This window comes from Neophocaena asiaeorientalis, unplaced genomic scaffold (assembly GCF_003031525.2).
Source record: "Neophocaena asiaeorientalis asiaeorientalis breed wild unplaced genomic scaffold, Neophocaena_asiaeorientalis_V1.1 scaffold896, whole genome shotgun sequence".
NCBI lineage: Eukaryota > Metazoa > Chordata > Mammalia > Artiodactyla > Phocoenidae > Neophocaena > Neophocaena asiaeorientalis.
In genome coordinates this window covers 394,831-403,769 of record NW_020175779.1, presented here as the reverse complement: position 1 = coordinate 403,769, position 8,939 = coordinate 394,831, and positions in this window count along the sequence as shown.

The window sequence follows — 8,939 nt, the reverse complement described above, 5'->3', positions numbered from 1 at the left end:
ACAGAATATTAGTCATAAAAAAATGAAATCTTTCCATTTTGACAACATGGATAGATCTAGAGGGTATTATGCTAAGTAAAATAAGTCAGACAGAGAAAAACAAATACTGCATGATCTCACTTATATGTGGAAACTAAAAACAAAACAAAGCAAAATGAAAACAGACTCATAGATACAGAGAACAAAAGGGTAAGTGCTGAAGGAAGGGGGTGGGGGAGGTGAAAAAGGTGAAGGAGATTAAGAGGTAAAATCCTCCAGTTATATAATAAATAAGTCACAGGGATACAGGTATACAGCATAAGGAATATGGTCAATAATACTGAAATAACTTTGTATGGGGACAGATGTTTACTATACTTATTGTAGTGATCGTTTCATAATGTATGCAAAGCATTATTTAGTACACCTGAAACATAATATTGTATATTAACTTATTTCAATTTAAAAAATACATGAAAGAGAAATAAATTATCATTATAAGCCATTGGAGGGGGGCCCATGGGGACTTCTGGAAACTTAATATCCAGCATTTAAAGAGTTCTCACAATTAAAGAATAAACTAAACAATTTAAAAATGGGCAGACTTGAATAGACATTTCTTCAAAGAAAATGTACAAGTGGCCAATAAGTCCATGAAAAGATGCTCAGAGTCACTACTGGTTAGGGAAATGCAAAGCAAGACCACAATGACATACCACTTCACACCCATTAGCATGGATATTATAAAAATAATAAATAAATTACAAGAGTTGGTGGGGATGTAGAAAAATTAGAAATCTTGTGCACTGCTGGTGAGAATGTAAGATGGTGCAGGCACTGTGGAAGACTAGTATGGTGATTCCTCAAAAAATTTAAAATTGAATTACCATATGATCCAGGAATTTCACTTCTAGGTATAAACCCAAAAGAATTGAAAGTAAGTTCTCAAAGAGATATTTGTACACCTATGTTCATAGAAGCATTATTCACAATAGCCAAATAGCAGCCCACATATCCATCGAACAGATGAATGGGTAAACAAAACGTGGCACATACATACAATGGAGTATTATTCAGCCCTAAAAAGGAGGGAGGGACTTCCCTGCTGGCGCAGTGTTTAAGAATCCATCTGCCAATGCAGAAGACACAGGTTTGAGCCCTGTTCAGGGAAGATCCCACATGCTGTGGAGCAACTAAGCCCATGCATCACAACTACTGAGCCTACACCTTAGAGCCTGCAAGCCACAACTACTGAGCCCACATGCCACAATTACTGAAGCCTGCATGCTTAGAGCCTGTGCTCCACAACAAGAGAAGCTACCGCAATGAGAAGCCCGCACACCACAACAAAGGGTAGCCCCGCTCGCCACAACTAGAGAAAGCCCACTTGCAGTAACGAAGACCCAATGCAGCCGAAAATAAATAAATAAATAATTTTATTTTTAACAAAAGGAGGGAAATTCTGACACATGCTACAACATAGGCGAATCTTAGAGACATTATTGGTTAAGTGAAATAAGACAATCACAAAAGGACAAATACTGTATGATTCCACTTTGATGAGATACCTAGAGTAGTCAAACTCATAGAAACAGAAAGTAATATAATGGCAGTCTCCAGGGGCTGGGGAGACAGGGCAATGGATATGAAATTTGGGAAGATGAAAAAAGTTCTGAGGATGGATGGCAGTCATGTTTGCACAATGTGAATGCACTTAATTCCTTTTTAAGAACTATACCCTTTTAGGGAATTCCCTGGCAGTCCAGTGGTTAGGACTCTGCACTTTCACTGCTGAGGGCCTGAGTCCGATCCCTGGTTCGGGAACTAAGATCCCACAAGCCGCTTTGTGGCCAGAAAACCCCCCCCAAAACCCAAAAAACTGTACCCTTTTAAATAGGTTTAAAAATGGTGAATTTTATGTGCATGTATTTTACCACAATTTAAAAAATTAATGTTTATAAATTTTATGTTATGCATCTTTTAAATTAAAATACACATTTAAGAAATGCAAGCAATTAATTTTGGGAGAGAACTTGTAAGAATAAATGCAGAGGGAGCTAGAAGAGGCTGGGGGAACCAGCAGACCACAACACCATCGTGACCCCAAGTGAAAGAGACGCGGCAGGAAGGCTGGATGAAGTGTCAGCCCTGCAGTTCCAAGCAAAGTTGGCAAGGCTGCCTGGGGATCCTCAATTCACAAGTGGCCTCTCAGAGGAATCGCGCACCTCCCAGGAGTGGTCCTGCCCTGGCTGGCTTAGTCATCGGCTGGAAGCAGCCCGGGGAAAGCATGGCCTGGATATGAAGATGGTGATGGATTTGGAGTTCAGCAGCTGGAGCTGTCAGGCAGTTCCTCTCTCCAGTCATGGCTGCTAGCGACACTTCCGACCTAAGTATTAACGTCAGCGCAGACCCTGCATCCAACAGACCCTCAAAATCCCTAGATGTTCCCCTCCGCCCAGTGTATTCTCACTCAAGGAAATGGTCCCACAGTGAAGGACCCAGGGTGTCACTACCGTATATGCTTGTCACGGTGCCACATGGTTCTTCCTAGGAACCCGGCAACCGCTTCAGTCAGTGAGTTCCCGACCCCAAACTGGCTCGGGTCCAGGAACTGAGTAGGAGCTTGGACATCTTATTGGGATGCCCATCCTGAGTCTCCGGTTCTTTCACTCGTGTCATTTTTTTATGGTTTGTACGCGTTAAGTAGTCGTTTGGGTCTGCCTGTCCCTCAGGGTGCTATGCTCTGTTAACTATCTCTACCAGTTCTTGCCCCTCCAGGCTGGCTGGACATCTCCGGACTCAGGACCTCGCTCCTGCGGCTCCAGATTCCCCACCGCCAGCCCACGGTGGTGGGAACCGCTCAGCAGCGCGCTCTAGCGGCCCCGGGAACAGGATGCCCTCCGGGCCATTCCCGCTGAACACTTTCGGGTTTTCTGGCCTCACAAAATATATCCATTCCAGCACATTCGTCACCGGCAAAGCCCATTAACAATCCCCAGGAAATAAAAATCGACTATGGGTAATCAAATAAGGTCTAACCTTTTTTTATCCTCCGGGCTTAGTCTCGTTTCACTGGCTCACAGGGTCCCATGTGCAGTGGAATCACACCGGGCCCTTCCGACCGGAGCTCCTGGCGCTAAAGGGCTGCGCCTCGCACCTCAGCTCAGGGCCCCGTGCAGTCGCTGCGCACGACACTCCATCCAAGATGGCGGGTACCGGGCGAGGGCAGAGTCGCTGCACCCGGCACTGAGATCTGGAGCCTGAGCAGGGCAGCTGCCTCCCTAGAGCCCCGCCCCCTCCCCGCGGAGCGGCCCTTGTAAAGCAGCCCCGCACGGCTTGTCGGAGAGCCTGTGCTCTAGAACCCGAGCTCGCACCTCTCCACTCTCTGACCCAAGAAGAAAGCTTTCCTTTGCTTCTGAACCCAAGTGGGTCTCGTTCTACTGGCCGGAGAGACACCAAGCAGGAGGAACCTTGTTGGGGACCCACTCGTCAGGGTCGGTAACACATTCACTTCCCTTAGCATTTTTATTCCTTCTTCCAGGCCATCTTGGGCATTTATTCTGTTCTTCACTTTTTTTCAGGCTTTTAAAAGCCACCCTAGCAGTGAGTTAGACACATCAGAGTGTCCTGGACAGGGTATTAAATTCCGAGAAGGATCCTTCAAGTCAAAGATTCTTACTTACCTGCTCTTATTTCTGGCCATGAAGATCCAATCCTGGGGATACTCACCTGGTTCCTCCTGGTCCGTCCTGTTAATAATTCTTTCACCTGGCGGGTAGTCTCCTCCCTCACTTGCCAGGCTGTCCTCAGCTGGCTTATGCTGAAATTTAACCCTGGATTATCAACCTGGAAGCCAGGAAAGGAGGCGGGGGCCGCTCTTGGGGGAAAGGGAGGCTCCTAAGGCATCTTTTAGCACAACGGAACTGCCAGCTCTTACTGGGGAAGGTTGGGCCACCTCTGCAAGCTCCCAGGTTTCAGGTTGCTCTGCAGAGCACCAGGGGCACCCAGGTAGACACCACCACCCCATGTTTCAAGCTTCCAGGTTTCCCCAACCAGAGTACTGACTTCAGGACACCAGACCTGCCTAGGAGGAGCATCTAAATGGATTCCATTAGACCTACAGCCTGTAGCTCAGCTGGGTGCTCTTCCACTGCGGGAAATAAGGACCTCTTTGTAAGCTACTCCACAGAACCTCTGATCCTCACACCCAGCTTTTAACCCACTGTTAATGGCTCTCAGGTTCTCATTTTCCTTCTTCGGGGCACCAATTCAGCTTAGCTCTATTGCCTGTAGGTATTTTCCCCCATACCTTTCAAATACCTGCATCAGTACATCGCATTGCCCTCCAATGCGATGTCTTCCTAGGTCACTGCTGGTGAAATCTTTAGCAATCAGGCCACCATCTTGCAGTAAGGATTCTCCATATCCCACCTAGCTCCCTACTTTGTGATCCCTGGAGATATGAACAGCACTTTTTTATGGCCCCTACATTAAGTAAGCAGGGAGAGTTCTTGTATAGATATGTATAGAAATAAATGGTAGCTAAAATAACTACTATCACTCTTACTTGAGTTCTCTATAATAACTCAGTTCTCTGATCTATCAAACAGGAGTAATTTAGTATCATATCTAATTCATACATTTTTGGAGACTCAAATGTAACACTTCATTTAAGGGTGCACTTAAAATTTTTAAAGATAAAAAACAGTACTAGTGAAAGATCTTTATAACTAAGAACAGCTCTTAATTTTTTCCATTTTCCCTAGGAGAACAGATTGATGTTGTATAAGGAGATACTAAGCACAGCACCTTAAGCAATTGACCTTGAATAAATCTGTAAATATCTGTTTCAGTCAGGGAGCTAAGTATGTACTTACCAAATGTTCTGAAGATACATTCAAAATGTATCTTACTGAAGGCTTCAAATTAAAAAATATAAAACTAATGAGATTACTTAAGAGTTTTCCTCCGTTAGATTTAAAAGCAATGATAATAAATGACAAGATCCTTTACTTACAGAGATGCAGGTGAATGTAGCTAAAAATGAGATTTAACAATGTGTATTAATATGTGGCAATCTGAAGGCACGTCATAAGGCAGTGCTTTTCGAATTATTCCAACAAAGTCTCCCTAACTTAAAAGGAAAATAAATTCAAATACCCAAAGAGGGATTGGTTGGGAAAAAAACTTTCATTGAATGTATGTCATGTCAATGTATGAGCCAGCAGTGCACACGTGTTAGAACAACTTAATGCCCAGCAATAAGATTCTCATCTAATTTCTTTGACTATTTTTATTATCACAAAGGCAATATCAGAAAATATAATCAAAAGAACAACATAATGAATTCATACAATCCCATCCACCTTGAGAGATCTCAGTGAATACCTTCAGGTCTTTCTCTATGCATGTATGTTCATGTGTGTACATATACATGTGTGTCTGTTATTTTAAAATGGGGTCAGGCTATATATACTCTTAAAAAAACTGCCATAATTTTAGTCATCTACTAATTATTAGACAATTAGGGCATTCCATCTTATTCTCTATTGTTATATACTTAGGTTCTGTCCCTACTTTTCGTAATAAAATCAACGAGCAGGAATGATCGGTCCAAATAAACCAGAAAAAATTTTAAAGCATAAACATCTTTTAAAATTAAAAAAATACTGGCTTTAAAAATGTTTAAGAAGACAGTTGTAAAATCATGCTGGGTCACATCTTACCAATTCTTTGAACACCAGTGATTGTGGAAGGCTGGTTTTCAACTAAACATTCCCATACCATGAATGTACCTATTCTTCTTTATAGTCTTTGAAATATATGTGTTCATAGCTAAATAATACATTGTTGATGTTTGTATGTTTTTGAGCTTTATTTAAATGACGTTACATGTATGCATTCCACTGTTTTTCACCTCCCTGTCTTGTATAGCTGAGGTCCATTTGTTTTCACTGCTGTGCAGTATCCCATTGCTAGATCATATCACTGTTTTTTTTTTCTCTTGTTAACACATACTTGCATAGTGTACAGGTTTTTGCTCTTACATACTATGCTGTTAGAAAAATTCTTCTACAAGTCTGCAGACAAATATACCAGATTCTCTGCCAAAAGTGAAGTTATTGGTTGCAAGATATGCACATTTCCAACTTAATAGAGTGCCAACTAGCTTTCCAAAGCATTTGTGCAAATTTATACTCCCACCCACAGAGTATAAATGTTTTCTTTGCTCCATTTCACAGGCAATATTTCTTTGTTTTACAATCTGTCAGGTATAAAATAATATCTAATTGTGGTATTACTTTGGATTGTCCTGAGTAATTTAGGTTGAGCACCTTTTCATACTTTTATTAGCCATTTATATTTTCTCTTCTTGGAATAACTATTCATGTCTTTTGATATTTTTAATTGTTTCTTCCAATCCAAGAACATGGTATATCTCTCCATCTATTGGTATCATCTTTAATTTCTTTCATCAGTGTCTTATAATTTTCTGCATACAGGTCTTTTGTCTCCTTAGGTAGGTTTATTCCTAGATATTTTATTCTTTTTGTCGCGATGGTAAATGCGACTGTTTTCTTAATTTCACTTTCAGATTTTTCATCATTAGTGTATAGGAATGCCAGAGATTTCTGTGCATTAAGTTTGTATCCTGCTACTTTACCAAATTCATTGATTAGCTCTAGTAGCTTTCTGGTAGCATCTTTAGGATTCTCTATGTATAGTATCATGTCATCTGCAAACAGTGACAGCTTTACTTCTTCTTTTCCGATTTGGATTCCTTTTATTTATTTTTCTTCTCTGAGTGCCATGGCTAAAGCTTCCAAAATTATGTTGAATGATAGTGGTGACAATGGGCAACCTTGTCTTGTTCCTCCTGATCTTTATGATTTCCTTCCATCTGCTAACTTTGTGGGTTTTTTGTACTTCTTTGTCTAATTGCTTTAGGTGTAAGTTTAGGTTGTTTATTTGAGATGTTTCTTGTTTCTTAAGGTAGGACTGTATTGCTATAAACTTCCCTCTTAGAACTGCTTTTGCTGCATCCCATAGGTTTTGGGTCATCATGTTTTCATTGTCATTTGTTTCTAGGTATTTTTGATCTCCTCTTTGATTTCTTCAGTGATCTCTTGGTTATTAAGTAGTGTATTGTTTAGCCTCCATGTGTTTGTATTTTTTTACAGATTTTTTTCCTGTAATTGATATTTAGTCTCATAGTGTTCTTTTCTGTTGTTTTTATTAATATGTACAAGTTTATTGTATTTTCTGAACAAGAGTCTCTTGTCTGTTGTATATATCACAGATTTTTTTTTCCAGTTTCTGACTTGTCTTTTCACTTTTTAATGGTAAATTTTCAAGAACAGAAGTTTCATTTTAATGTAGCCAAATGTATTCATCATTTTCCTTATGTTTTGTGCTTTTTATATCTTGTTTAAGAAAATTTTCTCTAACTTAAAGGCCATAAAATAATCTCATATATTGTCTTAGAAATTTTTGATTTTTATTTTGAAGTATTTTATCCATCAGAAACTGGCTTTTGCACATAGTGTGAGATAGAATTTCTATTTTATTTGTACTTACCAAAATGTCCTAGCACTCTGTATGGAAGAGTTCACATATTCCTTGCTGATCTTCCATGCCATCTCTGTACTGTACCAAGTTTCCATATACACATAAAGCTGTTTATGAGTTTTCTGTTCTGTTCCAATAACTATTAGTCTATCACTTCTCCGACTCCACAGTGTCTTAACTGCATTAGTTTTGCAATCTGCCTGCATATCTGATAGGACAGTCTCACCCACATCTCTTTTCAAAGTTTTCTGGGGTAGTCTGTTCATTTCTTTTCCATGTAAAATAATTCCATTTAAAATGATTCTTTTTTTTTTCTGTGATTCCATTTTAAGATCCACTTTATGTCATGTTCAGTGAACACCCCTGTTGGTTTGTATGATGGGAAATGCATTGAATATAGGGATCAATTTAAGAATTTACATTGCCATAATATGGAGTGTCTATTCATAATACTCCTTCAGTGGTTTTTATCTCTTTCCACAAAGTTTTACAATTTACCCCAGTATGGTCTAGCACAGCTTTCCTTATATTCATCCCTAGGTACTTTATATTTTTGATGCATTATAAATCTATCTCTTAAAATTGTATCTTCTAATTGTTTGTAACATGCATAAAAATAATAAAGTTGATTTTTAATATTGATTTTTATCTCCAGTAACCCAGTAAAATTTTCTCATTTGTTCTCACAATGAAACTAAACTTATTGTTGTTTTCTATTCTATGACAACTTTACCATGTTTTGTTTCTGTCTTTCCAAAATTTATAATTTTTAATTTTCTTTTTTGTCTTAATGCTGATAAGGGCTTTCAGTATATTGTTGAGAGAAGTGGTAACAGCAAATATCTTTTTCTTATTTCACGTTTTAAAGGAGGTTCTCCTAAAGTTTAGCCATTTAGTATAATGTTTGCTATAGATTTCTTCAGCTACATTTAAACACTTTTAGGAAGTTATATTCTAAGACCCAATGCATACTATTTTAGAAGTATTAAAGCTTCGAGTGAACAAAACTCTTTAACATTATGTAGTATCCCTTTGTATTGTAACTTTTTTTGCCTTTAAGTTTATTTCATCTGCTATTAATATAATTACAGCAGCTTTCTCTTGGTTAGAATTTGTCTGGTATATAATTTCTCATCTGTTCTCTTTCAATATTTTTGCACTAATATTTTACATATGTTTCTTTTAAGCAGCATATAGATTTAAAAATTCATTCTAATAATTTTAATCTTTAACTGAGATGTTAGTTCACTTCTGTTTGATGATTACTAATATAGTTGTGTTTATTTTTATAATTCTTATGCATCTAATTTTTTTCGCTTCTTTCTCTTATTTTGGATTGATTTTTTTTTCCTTATGCCATTTTTTTTTCTGTTTTCAAAATTATATGCTAT